This window comes from Megascapheus bottae, chromosome 22 (assembly GCF_031878675.1).
Source record: "Megascapheus bottae isolate mThoBot1 chromosome 22, mThoBot2.hap1, whole genome shotgun sequence".
Lineage (NCBI taxonomy): Eukaryota > Metazoa > Chordata > Mammalia > Rodentia > Geomyidae > Megascapheus > Megascapheus bottae.
The window spans coordinates 14,754,052-14,773,779 of NC_143530.1; the positions used below are offsets into that span (position 1 = coordinate 14,754,052).

Consider the following 19,728-nt stretch of genomic DNA (forward strand, 5'->3'; position numbering starts at 1 on the left):
CAAACCTGAATAGAGCCGGGGGCTGGCAGAACTGTGGAAGTTGGGGAACCACTGTGTGTGGGGTCTTTGGGGGCTGTTTCCCCTCCCTGGGCCTCGACTGTCACTGCCCTGTTCTTCCTCCTGCATCTTGGAGAGGAATTGCGACCCCTCTCCTGCCCTGTCCTCCCCCCAGGGTGGACTCAGTCCTGTCAACTCTGACCAAAACACTTGCTTTTGCCTAACTCCATTCTCCAGATACAAATCAATACATGAATCCCCTAGATGTGTTGGGTCATTGCTCTGACTACCTAAATGTGTAGTCCTTATGCCTGTGGAATTGCTCTGCAGATGGAATATGGAATCCCTTGGGGAAGATAAAGGGGACAGGAACTGCCATCCTTGTGGAGCACAATTCCTAGTGAGAAGAGGCAGGTGGCACACTGCCTCCTAGAGCAAGGAAGGACCACGTCCTGCAGGAGGAGGGCAGTGCTGCAGGACAAGGTACACAGTATGGGTTGGGGACTGGGAAGGTACCTGTGGTACTTGGTGTTAATCATCAAATCTGAGAGAAGTTATGCAGGATGGGAAGGAATTTGGTAAGAACATATCTAGGCCAAGTGTTTGTGAACTGAAGATCCCATTGTGCCAAGTCTGGAGGTGTGATCTTATCTTGGGGTGTGATCTCATCTGTGTTCTGTGCACAGCCAGGAATCTGGGATTTGCTGAGAACAGTCTTTGATGTGAGGTGTGAAGAAATATTCTTACTGGAGGGATTTTCTTTATGTGTGGTAAACTTGTGGCTTAACTCAGGGCTTGAGTGCTGTCTCTAGGCTAAGCTTGTTCTAGGTCCAGGCTAGTGTGGTGCCACTTGAGCCCCAGTTTCACTTCTTGCTTTTTGGAGATAAGGATCTCACAGACTTTGCAGTCAGTGCTAGCTTCAAGGAATGATTCTCAGATCTCAGCCTTGGGTGTAGCTAGGAGTCTAGGCATGATCCACCAGTGGTTTTCTTTTTTGTCTTTCCTTGAGATTGAACTCAGTGTCTGAGCACTGTCCTTGAGTTTTTCATTCATGGCTAGCACTCTCTGGGTTTGAGCTACAGCACCACTTCCAATGTGAGCCACTAGTGCCCAGCTGACCTTTTTTAATGATATCCAAGAAGATGTTTAATGACTGTGATGATAGAGTGCAGGATAAACACAAATTTCCTAGAATACAGTTTTCATCTATCCCGGCTTGTAGTTTCCATATACGACCACACAATGGCAGTAAAAGCACAGGCTCTTCGTTGTTGGTTTTTTGATTTAGATCATAGAAATAAGTACTGTAGCCTGGTGTTGGTTTCTCATGCCTGTTTTCCTAACTATTCAAAAGGCTGAGATCTAGGCTGGGATGCTGGTCTAATGGTAAAGTGCTTGCATAGTATGCACGACGACCAGAGTTTGATTCCTTGGTACCACATACATAGAGAAAAAGTTGGAAGTGGTGCTGTGGCTCAAGTGGTGGAGCTCTATTCTTGAGAACTTCCTAGGCCAGTGCTCAGGCCTGAGTTCAAGCACCAGAATGAGGAAGAAGAGGAAGAGGAAAAAGAAGAAGGAGGAGGAGAAGGAGGAGGAGGAGGAGGAGGAGGAAGAGAACAACAACAACAACAACAAAAGAAAGGAAGGAAGAAAGATAGATAGAAAGAAAGAAAGAAAAAGAAAGAAAGAAAGAAAGAAAGAAAGAAAGAAAGAAAGAAAGAAAGAAAGAAAGAAAGAAAAGGGGGCCCAGATCTGGGAAGTGTCATTCAAAGCCATCCCATGTAGATACATTCATCTCCAATTAGTCACTAGAAAATAGGAAGTGTTGTGCCCTTGGGCAAAAGTGTTCAGGATGGACACCCAAGCCCTGAGTTCAAGGTCCACAACAGACCCAAAACACAAATACTGAGCTGGCAGGGAGATGGAAACTTTACTACTTGGAAATCTTTGGGTAAATACAACCCTTTATAGGCATCAACATCTATTACTCTGTATATGGTTAGTTTTTCACACATTTTTATCTCATCAAAGCTTGAGAGTGTCTGTTGGCCTTATCCCAGATTGGAGGTACTAGATTGTATTGTACTTCCCCAGAAAAAAAATATGCAGGCAATAACAAATATGTGACACCTTTTAACAAATTCTCAGGTAAACTGTGTGGAACACACTCTTGTTTAATACAGTTTTGTTGCTCCTCTCCGGGGCAGCAACACGGGAACGGGGAGGGACACACAGGGCCAGCCTGTAGTCCCCCGGGAGCCGAGCAAGATGGTAAGTGTCGAAGACCCAGCCCTCCCCCAATCACCAGGGAAGAAAAAAACCATGCTGAGTCAGAAGCAGTGTTAACCATGAAAGCGCATCAGATCTCTGCTGATCTCTGCTGAACTCTGATTCTCTCTGATGCTCTCAGATGCTCTCATCCCTTTATTGCGTCAGACAATTAGTTATATACTGTTAGGGTAGGAGAAGGTGGGCACTGGGAAGCTAGCCAATAGGAAGAGGGCCTCTGTGCTACCACTAAGGGTCTGGGTGGGGCTTTCAGGTACTGGGCAGGACAGGTGCAGGAAAGCGCGCGAGACTTGAGCTGCTGCGAGACCCGCGAATCTGCAGGGGGTTCAATCGAGTCACGTACACAGAGATGCCTTAAGAGAGGTATGCAAAAGAACTGAATGCCTGGTCAAAGCCCTTTAATTGCAGCTGAGCCAGAATCAGGCCTCAGAGATGGAGGCTAGGCCCCAACGAAGTTTAATAGAGGTTATCTATGTAAATAAAGGAGAGTAAATCAGTATACCAGAAAATTACTTTCATGTCCATGTTTCCACTTCTCACAATAATGAAATAATTGAATCAGGTAGGAGGTCCCACCACAGGTGAATGGATGAAGAAGGTGAAATGTGTTAGTATATTGACATGCATACATACCCCGCCACAAAAAAATATAAAATTGGGGCCGGGAGTTTGGCCTAGTGGAAGCGTGCTTGCCTAGCATGTTCGAAGACCCAGGTTCGATTTCTTGGTACCACATGCATAGAAAAAAGCTGGAAGTGGTGCTGAGGCTCAAGTGGTAGAGCTGTAGCCTTGAGAAAGTCCAAGGACAGTGCTCAGGCCCTGAGCTCAAGTCCAGGACTGGCAAAAAAAAAAAAAAATATCGAATCTGCCAGGCACCAGTGGCTCAGACCTGTATTCCCAGCTAGTCAGGAGGCTGACATCTGAAGAAGAAAGGTCAGTTTGGGCAGGAAAGTCTGAGAGATTTCATCTTCAATTAAGCTGTAATAAAGCTGGGCTGGAGTTGTGGCTATAGTGGTAGAGTTCCAGCTGGGCAACCAAGGTAAGTGTGTAAGAGGCCTGAGTTCAAGCCCCAATACCACCAAATGAGAGAGAAAGAGGCAGAGAGAGAGAGAGAGAGAGAGAGAGAGAGAGAGAGAGAGAGAGAGAGAGAGACAAAGACACACATGCGCGCACACACACACACAGAGACAGAGAGACAGACAGACAGAGATAGCTATAGAGACAGAGACAATGAGAAACAAGAGACACACACAGGCAGAGATGGAGAGGACGGAGACAGATTTAGAGAAGAAAGGAAAGAAGTAAAAGATCTCCTGCTTACTTCCAGTAACACCATCTGAGCCTATGCTGCCTGTGAGAAAACATTCACTGTGATGGGAGCAGGTACAGAACTCCCTTGCTAGTTCTGGGCTTGGCTTCAGCTACGCAGGAGTGTCCACCAGACCAAGACAGACTTGAAGCTGTGTGGTCAGCAGGTGTGATGGGACATGCCTATAATCCCAGGGCTAGGGAGGTGGAGTCAGGAGGATTGAGAGTTCAAAGCCAGCCTGGACTTCCCAGGGGAACAAACAAGCCCTGTGGGACAGGAAAGTGCCTTGACTAGACCCTTGCTTCCTCAGAGGCCTGGCCTGCTACAACCTAACTGTGAGACTTCTGGGTTAGAATGCTTTTTTTTTTTTTTTTTGCAGTCCTGGTCTTAAACTCAAGGCCTGAGCACTGTCCTTGGACTTTCTCAAGGCCAGAGCTCTACCACTGAAAGCTCAGCACTACTTCTGGCTTTTTTCTATGTACGTAGTGGTACCATTGAATCAAACCACTAGACCAAACTCCCGGCTCCAAGAATGCTTTACCTACACTGATATTTGGACTTCAGAACCTAGCAAACCAGTAAAGAACTATTCCTCCCAAGACTAGTAACCTCTCAGGATAGTACTAGAATCTGCACAGAACGCCTTTGATACACAAATTACCCTATGCACCTGATTCCTTAGTGAGACTCTAATCCTTAACTTTAGTTGCCTCAGGACCAAACAGCAAACTACAGAATCCTTAACTAAGAGAGTGACCCACAGAGGTTTCAAACATGCTTATTCCAACACTGGTTCCTTGGCCTTCTTTTCCTTGATTATTCTGGGGGGATAATGGTAGTGACAGGAGGGGGACTTGAACTTAGGGCCTGGATGGTGTCTTTGAGCACTTTGGCTTAAGGCTAGCACTCTACCACTTTGAGCCACTTTCTGCTTTATTCGTCCTAAAAACCCAAACATTCTAACCTGCTCAAGTTGTTTTTGTTTTTGTTTTTTCCAGTGCTGCAGTCCTGGTGACTGAACTCAGGGCCTGAGCACTGTCCTTGGGCTTTCTGAAGGCTAGAGCCCTACACTTGAGCATATCACCACTCCCAGCCTTTTCTATAGATGTGGTGCTTAGGAATTGAACTGGGGACTTCGTGCTTGCTAGGCAATCATTCTATCAGTAGGCCAAACTCCCAGCCCAAAGCTGCTCAGGTTTTAACTCTTCCCATCCATGAACATGGGAGGTCTTTCCCATCAATTCCTTCCATGTTGTAGAAGTTTCATTTTTAATTTTTTCACAGTTTATATGGAAATATTTTATTGACAGGTCAAAATTAAAAGAATTGCACACAGAAATAAAACAATGGCAAAACAATCACAAGACAGGGAGTGGAAACAGCAGCTAGTCCTCCTCACCTCGTGCTCCCAATCCGGGTTACCTGTTCCAACTTTCTCATAATCCTTCTCTAGGGCAGCCATGTCCTCACAGTCTCAGAAAACTCTCCTTCTTCCATCCCCTCACCCATGTACCAGTCGACAAAGGCACACTTGGCATACCTCAGGTCAAACTTGTGGTCCAGGCGGGCCCAGGCCTCGGCCACGGCTGTGGTGTGGCTCAGCATGCACACAGCCCTCTCTCTATACCTTGGCCAACTCCACCAGGAACCACAGTGGGAGGCTGGAAATTGATGCCAATCCTGAAACCAGTGGGGCAGTGCCGGAGCCAGCCAGCAGCAAACCAGGGTTCGTGGATTGGGATTCCTGAAATAGGGGCAAGGACTGGGAAAAAATAGAAGAGAGACAAACAGATGGAGTTCGGGAGGACTACAGCCCAAGTCAGCGGTCCAAGAAGTCTGTGAGCTCCAGACTGCTGCCTAAGACTGTGTCGTTTATTTTAAGTTCCGACCTTAAATACTCTTCTTAAAACTAGGGAACTGCCAGAGGCTACATTCATACAAAATAGTAAACAAATCACATATAGGATAATTGAGAAAGGATTAACATTGCTTAAAGTCATCATGATAAGAACTGATTGACATTGCTTAAAGTCATCCTGATAAGAGTTACTTCCTTGTGTATACCGTTGTGTAGGTCCAAGGTCAGGTCCAAGGTCATTGATCCCACAGTCGGTCCCCAACAGGGCAGCAGTCCACAAACTGGATGGTAGGCTTGGTCTCCATGGTGGCAATGGAAGCATTGACGTCCCACTGTACAATAGGCAGCAGGCCATGTATTTACCATGGTGGGGTCACATTTTACCATCTGGTTGTCTGGCTCAAAGCAAGCATTGGTGATCTCTGCCACAGTAAGCTGTTCATGGTAGGCTTTCTCAGCAGAGATGACAAGGGCATAGCTGGCCAGGAGGAAGTGGATGTAAGGATAGGGCACCAGATTGATCTGGAGCTCGGTCAGGTCAACATTCAGGCCCCATCCAACCTCAGGGCAGCTGTGATGGAAGACACATGTGGATAATAAGGCGGTTCAGGTTAGCGTAGGTTGGGCACTCAATATGGAGGTTTCCACGACAGATGTCATAGATGGCCTCATTGTCCAGCATGAAGGCACAGTCAGAGTCTCCAGGTGGTGTGGGTGGTGAGGATGGAGTTGGAGTGTTCCACCACAGCTGTGGACACCTGGAGGGGGGTGGATGGAGAAGTCCAGCTTGGACTTCTTGCCATGGTCCACAGAGAGACGCTGCATCAGCAGGGAGGTGAACCAGAGCCAGTTCCCCCAAAGCTGAGGAACACCAGGAAGCCCTGAAGCCCTGTGCACTGGACGACGGCTTTCTGATGGGGTCCAAGACGCGGTCAGTGATGTCCTTGCCAATGGTGTGGTGCCCACGGGCACAGTTGTTGGCAGCATCTTCCTTGCCTGTGATGAGTGCTCAGGGTGGAGAAGCTGACGGTGGGTGCCAGTTCCACCTCATCAATGACTGTGGGCTCCAGGTCCACAAACACGGCCCTGGGCACGTGGTTGCCAGAGCCTGTGTCACTGAAGAAGGTGTTGAAGGAGTCGTCTCCTCCCCCTGTGGTCTTGTCACTTGGCCTCTGGCCATCAGCCTGGATGCCGTGTTCCAGGCAGCAGAGCTCACAGCAGGCATGGACAATCTGGACAGCAGCCTGGCTGACGGGGATGGACATGCATTCACATATGTTGGGGACCTGTGGGTGTCTGTAACTGGGGCTGAAACCAGGGAGGTGTGGGTAACAAGAATCTCCCACTGAGAGGTGACCAAGGAGTCTGGAGTAGCAGCTGAACCATACACGTTTGATTTTAAAGGTCTTTAATCCTCACAGTTAGGTTGATTGCCAGGTATGTTAATAAATTATTTTGTTGCACTGTGCTTCACACTCACAGCTTGACACTTGCTAGGATGCAATGTCCTGGCCATTTGGAACCCAGCAATAGAGTCACCGGCACTCAGTGAAGGATCGAGGAGTCAGTTTAATAGCAGCCCAGCAGCTCCTCTCCATCCTCGGCTGAGGGAGAGAAGCCCAGTGGCCACTCTGCACCTCTGGGCTGATGGAGAGCAGCAGCCCCGCCCCGCAGGGGGGCTGAGCTTGTGAAGTAAACACCACACACAGGTGGTAGAGACCGCAGGAGCTCACCTGACCATGCCACCGTCAACCACCACCAAGAGGAACCCACACGCAGGGTCCTAGCCATGCCCAAGCCGTGCAGCAGGTGAAGCATTTACAACCACATGGGCAGCCAGGCCTCCAGGTTATTAGAGTCAAGAGCTCAACCACTTGAACCATGCGGATAGGAGTTAGGAGAAACGCAGACAGCCACTTGGAGTGGGTGTGACTTGGTGTGGAGTCCTCACTTGTCTCCAGAGGCTGAGATCTGAGGATCCATTTCAGGTTTCATTTTTCATGCACATTTAATCGTAAAAGTGATAATACAGAGGGATAGCCACCTAAGTCAGGCAATGAGTACATGTCTTTCTGGACAGTGTCATTCCCTGAAGGATCTTTTTGTTTATGTGGTTGATTTGTTTGCTTGTTTTAGGGCTTAAACTCAGGGCCTGGCACTGTTCCTGAGTCTCTTGTGCTGAAGACTAGTGCTTTACCACTGGAGCCACAGCGCCACCTTTAGTTTTTTTTTTTCTTTTTTTGTTGTTGTTGGTCACGGGCTTGAACTCCGGGCCTGGGCACTGTCCCTGAGCTCTTCAGCTCCAGTCTACTGCCCTACTCCTTGAGCCACAGCCCCATTTTCATTTTCTAGTGGTTAATTGGCAATAAGAGTCTCCAGTTCTTTAGAGCCCAGGCTGGCTTTCAACCGTGATCTTCAGATCTCAGACTCCTGAGTAGCTAGGCTTATAGGCTTGAGCCATTGTGCTCAGCTTCCTTTGGCTTTTTTTTTTCATGTAATGTTTATCTTTAATTACCTTAAGTCTCATGGCCACATCATTTACAATCCCTTTCTCTAAGAAGTTTGCAAAAAGCACCCCCATCAATCACAGTAGTTCCACCATTATTTCTTTCTGAATAGCTGCATAAAGAAAATACTGATTATAATGTTATCTTAGTAAAGAGTTAAAAATAAACTCGGGGGGGCGGGAGTTTGGCCTAGTGGTTAAAGTGCTTGCCTAGCATGCATGAAGACCTGGGTTCGATTCCTCGGTACCACATACATAGAAAAAAGCCAGAAGTGGTGCTGAGGCTCAAGTGGTAGAGCTCTAGCCTTGAGAAAGTCCAAGGACAGTGCTCAGGCCCTGAGCTCAAGCCCAGGACTGGCAAAAAAAAATATATATATATATATATATATATAAACTCAGTATTGTATCTATCATGGTCACTATTATAAGCACCTGAACTTAACAGACCAACAATAAAATGTGACAGGTGTTAAATATTTTTATTTGAAATTTATAATAAGCTACACTGAAATACCTTTCAATAAGAAAAAGGCAAATTTCAGAGACTGGGAATTCTAATTAAATTGGTATGTCAAGACCAAAAATATAGACATTGCCTCATCTTCAATCATTGCCTCTAACAGGCCAAAGATCACATATTCAAACAGGTTAATTTTTCTTGATGCTGAAACAGTGAAGGGATTTTGCCAGTATTTAAAGATGTGCTCATAATTAGCTATATAAATGTGACAATAAAACCAATCTTTGACACATGTGGAGAAGGTTTCACTCCATATTCTGCTGAAAAATGGAACATTAGTAACTCTAATCATATCACAGAAAGGGGGTTGGGGCTTGGGGTAGGGAATCTTTTAAAGATCATATTCACTTAACCATAACCCAGTTTCACTTAAATCAGGACTGTCCAAAAATATTCTGTCATCCATTCATGATTTGAAATCTGATTATCAGAGATTAACAGAATTATGGTAGACATGAAAAGCAATGAGACATCTGTTTTGCAAGAAATAGTTAAGGCAGTGCTATCATTCATTTGTAGGGTTTTTTTTTCTTTTGAGATAAGCTATCAAATCAGCCCTTTCTCTCTTCTTCTTAATGGCAGCGAACATCATTTTTGTTCCAGGGATGTACTTTTTGGGATTCTCCAAGGACTCCATCAGTGTATCCTCCCCAGGTTATTGAAGCCTTTGTCCTTGTTGGCATCTGTGTAAGTGAATCCAGCTGCATGGCATGTCTTCCGATCAGACCATGGAGGTCAGGTCCAGTCTTGTGCTTGTCTCTCTTTTCAATGCTGTGGCACTGGGCACACTTCTGAACAAAAATCTTATACATTTTTCAACTCACCCAATTTAAAATCACTCTCTTATCGCTACCACAAGGAGGATACCAGATATGAAGGCAGACGTCTGCTTTGTCTTCCTTTGGCTTTTTCTGAGTAGTTTATTTTGGATTAGAGTCTTAAGAACTTGTTTGCCTGGGTTGCTTTGAACTGTAATTCTCAGATCTCAGCCTCCTGAGTAGCTAAGATTACTGGGTTACAATAGCTTTCTTCAGTTACCTAGTGTCAAGGTCTTTTTCCTCTTGCAGGGTTCTCACATCTCCAACCCTCTATTCCGTGGCATGCTGTACTCTTCTCCCATTGCCCCCCTCTCTCTGTTCCTACTGTTTATTACCCACAGGGTTGGAGCTATCCTTCATACCTTTCCCTTGGACAAAATTGATTCCAAGTATGGTTTCATGGGACTCCCTGCCTCTGTGCCTCCTTTCTGGGAGAGATCCAGCACTGCACTATCATCTGGTATCAGGGATTTACTGGTAGTAAGGTTTGAACACAAGTCCTGGGCAGTCTCTTTGCTTTTTGTGCTCAAGGCTGGCACCCAGCTACTCGATCACAGCACTACTTCTGACTTTGTGGTGGTTGAGTGGAAATGAGAGTTTCATAGACTTTACTGTCAGGGCTGACTTCAAACCCAGATCTTCAAATCTCACCCTCTTGAGTTTCTAGGATCACAGGTGTGAGTTCTCGAGGTAAGCTTTCAAGCCCCATGTTTCTGTGTGCCCTGGAAGTGGGAGCTGCTTCATGGGACCAAATGGCCTGTGGAAGTTGGGATCTGCCTGCCTTGTGGAGGACAGTGATGTGAGGATGAAGCACAGGATTGACAGTGAACTAGAAATACAGACACAAAGAGAAAAAAGCAGAATGGAAATTGAGTTGAAATGCCCACTGAACAGAACCACAGAATCCTGCAAAGAGAATTCAACTTTATGTGGAGGTGAGGAAAATCCATCCCTGGAGACTGCAGCAGCCTCAGGCTGTGTTTTCTCTTTGGGAGGGGGGCTGGGTTTGGCATGGACTATGGTGGTTTGGAATCTGGGTGGAAGAGCAGAATGAGAGCACAGTCATTTTTGTACGATGGTGGTAAGCTTTACACTAACCAGACCCACCTAGGTGTCTGTCTGCATCTCCAAGCCTCCACTGTTGCCTCTCCTGGGCTATCCTGATTATTCCTACCATGACTCAGCTGCCTGGTTCCCTGGATGGGCCTCAGGCTGGTCCCCCAGAGGATATGATTGGGTGCTGTGGAAGCACTGGCTGTGCCAGCATGTCAGGCAAGTGTGTGCTGTCCAGTGCTGTCCTCTGCAGCCTGGAGTAAAGGTGGAAGAGGGGAAGAGTGCCCAGCCTTGAGTAGAAAAGGTCTGCATCTGTTTTGCCTCCACTGTTTACAGAGGAACCTCACTGCTGCCTCCATCTGGAGTGCAACTTTCAATCAATCCCTTTTAGGATAAATCCCAAATTCATTAACGAGACTTTTCAAGATCTGATGTTGCCTTTTTTTTGTTTGTTTGTTCATGGGACTTAACTCTGGGCCTGGGTGTTTTCCTTGAACTCTTTAGGTCAAGGCTACTGCCCTACCCCTGAGATACAGCCTTGTTCCAGGCTTCTAGTGATTAACGGGAGATAAGAATCTCACATTCTTTAATGCCCTCTGTTCATTTGACCCTTGATCTTCAGATCACAGCCTTCTGAGTAGCTTGGACTGCCGCTGTAAACCACCATACCCAACTTTTTTTCTTTTTCCTGCCAGTCCTGGGCTGAACTCAGGGCCTAAGCACTGTCCTTAGGTTTTCTTAAGGCTAGAGCTCTACCACTTGAGTCAAAGCACCACTCTGGGCTTTTTTTGTATGTATATGGTACTGAGGAATTGAACCCCGGTCTTTGTGCATGCTAGGTAAGCACCTTGCCACTAGCCAAACTCCTAGCCCCCTCACTGTCTTTAGTGTCCAGGCTGACTTTAGGCTGGCTTTATGCCCAGGCTGGCTTGAAACTTCGATCCTCTGATCTCAGCCTCCTGAGTAGCTAGGAATATAGGTGTGATCCACCCTACTCAGTTTGATCTACATTTTCAATAAAAGCCTTTGGTCTACACTATTTAAATTATTCTCCATTCAAGTGGTGGTGGCTGATGTCTGTAAACTTAGTAACCCAGGAGGCTGAGATCTGAGGATCATTGTTCAAAAGGAGCCAAGCATGGAATTCCCAGCAAGGGGCCTGTGTCCTGCTCTCAGTGTCATGAAGAACACAAACACAGTGCTACTACCATAGAGATGAGGTTGAGCCTGGTTCGTGTGACTCATGCCTATAATCCTAGCTACTCTGGAGAGGGAGACCTGAGGCTTGCATTTCAAAGCCAGCTTAGGAGCAAAAGCCTATGAGAGTCTTATCTCCAGTTAACCACTTGGAACCAGCAAGTGTTGCTGTGGGTCAAAGTAGTAGAGCTCTAGGGGTTGAGCTGTGGAGCTCAGGGACATCAGTCACACAGAATGAAACAATTGAGGCTGAGAGGAGGAACTGGGAGGGAGGCTCAGAAAAGGAAGTAGCATGCTGGGTAATCCATCAAGATCTGTAGGAGGAAAAGGGAATCAGTGTCCCCAGTCTGAGCCTGAGATTTCACACTGATCACACCTAGCAGAGTGGCTGGCTGGGCTGTAACACAGCAGCTCCTCTGTACTTTCTTCTGGGACAACCTGGATATGGTGTATATGTTTCCTAAAAGACCCTGGCCTAGAGAGGGCATCTATCTAGCATCCTCAACAGCTGACTTTTTAGTTTCTGAGAAATGACATTGAGTGAGCTGAGTGATGGTGGTCACACCTGTAGTCTTCTGGAGGCTGAAATCTGAGGATTGTGGTTTAAATCCTCTTGGGCAGACAAATCTGAGAGACTTATCTCCAATTACCCATCAAAAAGTCAGTGTAGCTACTCAGGAGGATGAGATCTGATTGAAGTGCAAGGCCAATCAGAATAGAAAAATCCGTCAGATTCTAATTCTGAGAAAAGTGGAGCTGTGGCTCATTTGGCAGAGTGGTAATCTTTAGCCAAAGAGCTAAGAGACAGAATCCAGGGCCTGAGTTCAAGCCCCAGACCCAGTCCCCAAATATAAAACTACAGAAACAAATAAAAAAGATCACAACAACTAGGAAAACAATTGTTTCTCTTAACTGGAAATTACTTATTAGTATTATAACCAAGTTGATTTTTTTTTACTGTGATGATAAATGTGATGTATAGAGGAGTTACAGTAGTAAAAGTCAGGTAAAGAGGACCTTTCTTTTTGGACACCATTCTTTTGGTCACTCCATCCATTGCTCTCCCAGTTTTTCCTTTCTTCCCTCTCTTCCTGTAAGTACAGTTATTTATTTATTTGTTTGTTTGTTTGTTTAATTTTTTGGGTCATGGGGCTTGCTTTGAGCCTGGCTGATGTCCCTGAGCACTTCAGTTCAAGGCTACCACCTTACCCTTGAGCCAAGCTCCACTTCTTGTCTTCTAGAGGTTAATTGCAGATAAGAGTGTCAGGTCCTTTTAAGCCCAGGCTGGCTTTGAACCTTGATCTCAGCCTCCTGAGTAACTAGGATTATAGGCATGAACCACCTCACCTGGCTATATAGTTCATTTTTAAAGTTAGTGCCTGGTGAATTCCACTGTTGCATTTGGCTTTTCATTTTTTTAAAGTTAAATCCAAGTTTTGTTAAGGATTTCAAATTACATGGTTCAGATTTCTACTGTGGAATAGAACCATTTGGGAACTGAAATGAACACTGACATCCCTTGAAACTTTATAAAGAAACAATTCCTGTGTCAAGCACATCCCCATCATATAACAACATGAAATATAATCTACCTTTTCACTTTAGTGATAACAATTTCCTAAAGGAATAAAATGATTGTGCTACTTCTGTAAATTCATTAAAACTGGGATTCTATCTTCAGATTACAAATTTTAATGTTCAGAAAAAGGTTTATTTAGATGAGCTGTAATTACAAAAAATCAGCCAACAATGTCTAATAAAAGCAATTAAATTATTTTTGAAAATAAAGAGGAAAAAAAACCTATTGTAATTGGTTAAGGTTTTCCAGTAGTTAAAATCTTAGAGAGAGCTATGGATGGCACTATTTAATATGTTTACATTCTGAGACTTTACTATGAGATTTCTCAAAAGAAATCTTATCTCTTAATTAAAAATTAAGTCAATTATTAACAGGAATTCTACACCCTCTTCTAATTATGCTGCAATTCTGTGTTGTCAAAAAAAGAAAAAGAAAAAAGAAAAATTTTCACCTCCCCAAATTAACAGTAATTAGCCTGAAGTATTTTGAGAGTGCCTCTGGAAATCAGAATACATGGCACCAGCTCATTTTGGAAAATGGCTTTATTATGCCCTTCATTCCCATGATCTCTATAGTATTTACTACAATATGGTCATCTAAAACACATAGAAAAAATTGGACCTTTTAAAGTAGGTGACCCATTCTATCCATTTTTACTAAAGCAAGAGCCACACAAATATGGAAGGCAGACTGTCTAGCCTGATCCAAAATAGGTAAGCTTCATTTTCCAGTTTAATTATCAATGTCTAGTAAAATGTTGACTATCATACTTGTGGTGACAAGAGGACCAAACTTTTGAGGTTTTAATGAGATTCAGAAATAATTCATAAGATTTAACTTAATATGCTTTAACCCATCTGTGAGGTAGTTAAGTAAACAGTACTACCCATTTTAACACCTAGTAAACAGAAGCATTGCTAAATGACACTCATACCAAGAAACACTAGGAATTACAATAAACCAGAGGCTGAAGACATGAAACCACTTTTCCCTTTAAAAAATCCTAATACATGATTTAAAACTTTCTTTTCCAATACTTTGATAAGTCTTCAACATTGGCACCTTTTAAAAAATAATATGGTACTAAGAACCCTCAATTAATTAATTAATTAATTAATTAATTTATTTATTTATTTTTTGCCAGTCCTGGGCTTGAGCTCAGGGCCTGGGCACTGTCCTTGGACTTTCTCAAGGCTAGAGCTCTACCGCTTGAGCCTCAGCACCATTTCTGGCTTTTTTCTATGTATGTGGTACTGAGGAATTGAACCCGGGTCTTCGTGCATGCTAGGCAAGCACTTTAACCACTAGGCCAAACTCCTGGCCCCAAGAACCCTCAATTTAATCTGAGCCTCAGTTCCCCACATGAGTTACTACAAAATTAAGACATTATCCTGTGAAAACTAAACTTGTATTTGACTTTTTTTTTTTTGCCAGTCCTGGACTTGAGCTCAGGGCCTGAGTATTGTTCTTGGGCTTTCTCAAGGCCCAGGCTCTACCACTTGAGCCACAGCACCACTTTTGGCTTTTTTCTATGTATATGGGACTGAGGAATTGAACCTGGGTCTTTGTGCATGCTAGGCAAACACTCTACCACTAGGCCGAACTCCCAGCCCCATATTTGACATTTTTATATTAGGCTAAAAAATAAAAGCAAAAATAAGTGAACAGGCAACAAAAAACCTTGAAATAGGCTTGTCAAATGATGCAAATTCATCCTTTCCAGGAAAGTAGTAGATAGACCCTACCACAAAGAAAAAATGCTTAATTAATGGAAGTAAAATTTAAAAGTACTCTTCAATAGTACTAGTGAATAAAGACTCTAGGATTTATTAATATCTCTGTGGTAACCAATAGTCATATGTATATTAGAAGTCAGAATTCTTTATTATTAAATATTACCTAAAATAAGAAAATCCATGAATAGGGCTGGGAGTTTGGCCTAGTGGTTAAAGTGCTTGCCTAGCATGCATGAAGACCCGGGTTCGATTCCTCGGTCCCACATACATAGATAAAAGCCAGAAGTGGTGCTGAGGCTCAAGTGGTAGAGCTCTAGCCTTGAGAAAGTTCAAGGACAGTGCTCAGGCCCTAAGCTCAAGCCCAGGACTGGCAAAAAAAAAAAAAAGAAAATCCATGAATAGTCTAACAATTATTGGGTTTGGTCATATTGCTAGAAATTCTTAACCATAAAGTTCTTTTTAATAATACTGTTTTAGTAGTATAAGGTCACTACATTTCTATAACATTATAATAAAAAGCACATTAATGCAAGCGAACTTAAAACTCACCCTACTATGAGGTGAAACACTACCTTGGTTCTTTAAGAAAACAGCCAACCCTCCCCCAAAAAAAGTTTAACTGTTGTTGATTTTCATGGTTGTGTTCTAATAGCTACATGATGAAAATATTCCCAAAGAACCAAACAACAAATGACATGCATGAGAGGATCCGTGCATTCAACAGGTGCGACAGAAAACTAGTTAAAAGCTGGAACAAATTTGTCTTTAAAATGTCAATATCTTTCCTTAAAAAAAAGTTATGAGTCTACCAGGAAAATACAAAACTCTAAGTCTAACATGAATAATAGTCCTGCTTAGCCTATTACAGTGCAGGTGATCCTCAAACCTCCTGCTTCACTGCTGCTTGCACTCTGCTAGATTTTGATCTGTCTCCGGGTCATAGTCTGGATCATTTTCCTCATCTCCTTCTTCCCCTTCCTCATCTGCTTCTTCATTTTCTTCATCATAATCATCTTCAATAGCTTCGCCAGTAAAGTATAACACTAATCTTGGATTATACGCTCATGTAAAAAGTGACCAATTTCAAAGTCTGCAGCAAGAATAGTTTCAGCAGCAGCATCCAAATCTCCACTCTCAGGAACTTCAGGAGGGGCAAAAAAAGGAAAGAAAGAATGATTGGAAATGAACTGTCCCATGTTCCTTGTGTTTCTGCTTCTTCTTAATGGTTTTCAAAGTGACATTCTTTTCTCTTTTCCAATCTATCTGGCACCCTGTCCAACCCATACTCTCTGGTCCATCCAAAGAAAAGGGATCAGAATCATCTGGTTCTGATCTCATCCTATCTGTCTTTGTCAACACTTCATTTGTGAAATACTCATTGGTTAGAAGTGAAATTCTAAGATCACACTCCTAGACTGGCCAGCATGTGAGAACTTCACTTTGGTATCTTTCCAGGGCTTCAGAATAGGCTCATCAGGTCCCTGAACCCTGTCCCTGAGAAATCAGCATTCTCAAAACAGTCAGCCAGAATTCAGGATTCCTTTAGGGCCTTCTTTTCCTTCATCTTTGTTCTCTTCTCCAATCGTGGCCTTTTCTTTCAGCTCCCCGGAAACTTCATCTTCCTCCTCGGGTTTCCAGGCACATTCTTCTCCCGTGGGTTCATACATTGCAGGAATGATCTCTAATCGCTTATCACATAGAGGCGGATGGAGAAGAGCACATTTCCTGTCCAGGTCATGAACTTCCTCAGGGAACTTGGCTTCTGTCTGTGCCCATTTAACCTGAAGGTTTGTAAGAGCATTCCCTCGTCTTTCAACTTCCCTAGGCCAGTGGTCTGCCTTGTTGGAAGAACTCCACATCTGGGCCATGAGTGCTGGGTACCAGTCGTCCTGAGCTGCTCAGACACCGAGGTGGGGACAGCAGGGGGTGGCGCTGTAAACAGTCCATTTTTATATATTATTTACTTATTTTCCGCCTCCAAGGCCTGAACTCTGGGTCTGGGTTCTGTCCTGGAGCTTCTCTACTCAAAGCTAGCACTCCACCACTCTGAGTCACAGCGCCATCTCCAGTTCTCCACGGATTATTGCAGATGAGAGTCTCAGGGATTTTCCTCCTGGGCTGGCTTTGAATCTCCATCCTTAGATCTGAGTTTCCTGATGACCCAGGATAGCAGGGAATGAGCTTTGAAGCTGGATTCATGTCTGTGTGAATATTGACAGAGGACATTGAGGACAAATAACTTCAGGGTTGGCAGGCATGTGTGGGGTGCAGAGACCCTGGAAGCAAACCCTCTGAGAACCTGTGCCATGGTCCCCGGCCAGGAACCCACAGGAGGCCGGCACAGAGTGCTGGGGCAGGAGGACAGGACTCAGGGCGAGGCCCCAGGTACCTGCCCCCAGAGGTAGGGCTCCAAGACCCAACGTGGGTCTGGGTCCGGAAACTCAGCATGGGGATCCTGGACTCTGGTTTCACTTCTTCTCCTACCTGTGCGGGAGGCTTCTGCCCGGACACTGGTGAAGCGGCCCCAGTTCCCGACTCCATGGGAAGAGCGGGTTAGCGCTGCCCCCTTCCCTGGTTAGAGGGCTGGATGGGCCACTGAACTCAGATTCACCCTGGATCCTCAAGATGAGGTCTTGGCACCCCAGCCCTCTTGCGGATGTTGCTGTCAAGGGCAGTGACAGAGTTCCCTGAGTGTCCTCAGGCCAGGTCGGAGGTCACAACCCACTGCATTTCCCAAGAACTGGTCTGAATCCTCCCAGGCAGCAAGTTCCAGACTGACCTCCCCCTCCCCCACAAATTGCAAGGCCCAGGAAAGTGGCAGGGACTAAGACAGCCAAGTTGTTAGTGGGTGCTGGGCCGGGGTGGGCCCCATGTTGGGATGGTGGTGTGAGCACCGCTGGCTGGGACATGGGACATGGCGCCCCTGTGGGTGCTGAGATCACCATGCCCAAGCGGGGGAGGGTCAGGGTGGCAGAGAGCTGAAGGTTCTACCTGGATGGGGAGTCCCTGGAGTGGCTGCTCAGATACCTGGAGAATGGCAGAGGCTCTGCTGTGCCCAGGTACCAGGCACCTCCAACTCCTGGGGATCTCCAAATCCTCTCCTCCCACCAGTGGAGGAAAACAAGACCCACCCTAGGACACCACTCTCCTTGGGTCCAGCCCGGGATTGAGTCTTCTGGACTTTTAATAGAGAGTGACTCTGACACCTGCCCTGATCTCAGGAAAAGGTGTGGAGGGGAAGACACTGCCTGGCATGCCTGGCCAACACAGGCTCCTTGACTCTGAAATCAATCTTGGCATCGCGTGGAGTCTGTGGCTTTTGTGAGTCTAACTCTACCCAGGACAGAACCAGGAGTTCCTCTAAGAGACCTGGATCTTCTGACATGCCTTAACCCCACTCAAGAACTTAACAGGGAATAGATTACAAAACCTGGACTTCACAATCCTCCTCAGCTCAGTTGTCAGTGCAGTCTCAGGTGGTCTCATGGTGCTGCTTTAATATTAGCTCATGATCGCTGCTCAGCCTTTTGGCTAAGATCAAGTGTGGAGACAATGAGCTACTGAAGTATCTGGATTTCTGGATTCTCCCTGCCACCCTCAGATTCCCAGAGCTACACATGACCCTCCACCTCCTCTTTGAACAAGCTGTCAACCTAAAGTGCTGGGCTCTGGATTTCTACCCATCAGAGATCACCTTCACCTGGCAGAGAGGTGGAAGGATAAGACCCAGGACTTGGAGCAAGTGGAGACTAGTCCCGCAGGAAATGGAAGCTTCCAGAAGTGGGCAGCTGTGGTGGTGCCTTCTGGAGAAGAGCAGAGAAACACCTACCATGTGTAACATGAGGTGGTGGGCAGGACTTTCTCACATTCCCAAATCTTCTCTGTCTTCCTAGAGCCTTCCTCTCAAACTACTGTCCCCACCCTAGGAATTGCCAATGGCCTTGTTGTCCCAGGAACAGTGGAGAACTACTAGAGCTGTGGTGGCTGTTGTGATGTGGAAGAGGGGATATAAATGTAGGAAGGAAAAGGATCCATGTTCTTGTTCCACTTGTGTTTTCTATCTCTAGTTAGAAGTGTGTTTTGTCTCCTTCGTAGGAAGTGCCACCACACCCAGCTGCTTACCCAGCCTGATGACCTGGGTGCCAACACCTCTTTTGTGAAATCACATGGAAAAAGAAGGATGTGTCATGCTTCTGATGGTGGTGATGGGGACCTGATGCCCAGCAGAGCCAGTCCACAAGAAGGCCACTCCTGAGGACAGACTTCCAGGAGGACCCCTGGTCTTCCTCCTTCCCAGGTCTTCTCTGCTTCTCTCCTGATCCTTTACTGGTTTACAGTCACACTTGCCTAGAACTCAGAACTAAGGATTCCTCCAGATGTTCACGGCCCATACCTGACTTCACATATTGCTTTCTTCTTGTAAATACAAAGAGGCAGCTATGCTCAGGCTTCCAAGTGACTACAAAGGAGAAAGGAGGAAGTGATTGCTGAGACACTTGATACAGGTAGGAGCCCTGGAAGCTCACCTACCCCATACTTCCTTTTAGTCACCCCACCCTTCTCTCTTTTGCTGATCCTGGGGCTTGAACTCTGGGCTTGGGCACTGTCCCTGAGCTCTTCAACTGCCCTACCCCTGGAGCTACAGCACTGCTTCTGTCTTTCTAGTAGTTAATTGGAGATAAGAGTCTCATGGAGGTTAGTGCCTGAGCTGGCTTTGAACTGTGATCCTTAGATCTCAGCCTCCTGAGTAGCTAGGATTACAGGCATGAGCCATCACCCCTGGCTAGCCATGTCTCTTATGGGCTCTGGCCAACTCTCGTGTTGTTCTTTTCCCACAGGCAGGGACAATGCTCAGGGCTCTGAAGC

At 45.6% G+C, this 19,728-nt stretch overlaps 3 pseudogenes; all 3 read right to left on the reverse strand.

Moving 5' to 3' along the window:
• Positions 1-3,628: 3,628 nt before the first annotated feature.
• LOC150047958 (tubulin alpha-1C chain-like) lies at positions 3,629-7,194 on the reverse strand (annotated as a pseudogene).
• A 1,790-nt stretch (positions 7,195-8,984) lies between these two features.
• Positions 8,985-19,728, reverse strand: part of LOC150047959 (cytochrome c, somatic pseudogene) — a 30,833-nt pseudogene continuing 20,089 nt past the window's right edge.
• On the reverse strand, positions 15,612-16,745 carry LOC150047960 (nucleosome assembly protein 1-like 1 pseudogene; annotated as a pseudogene).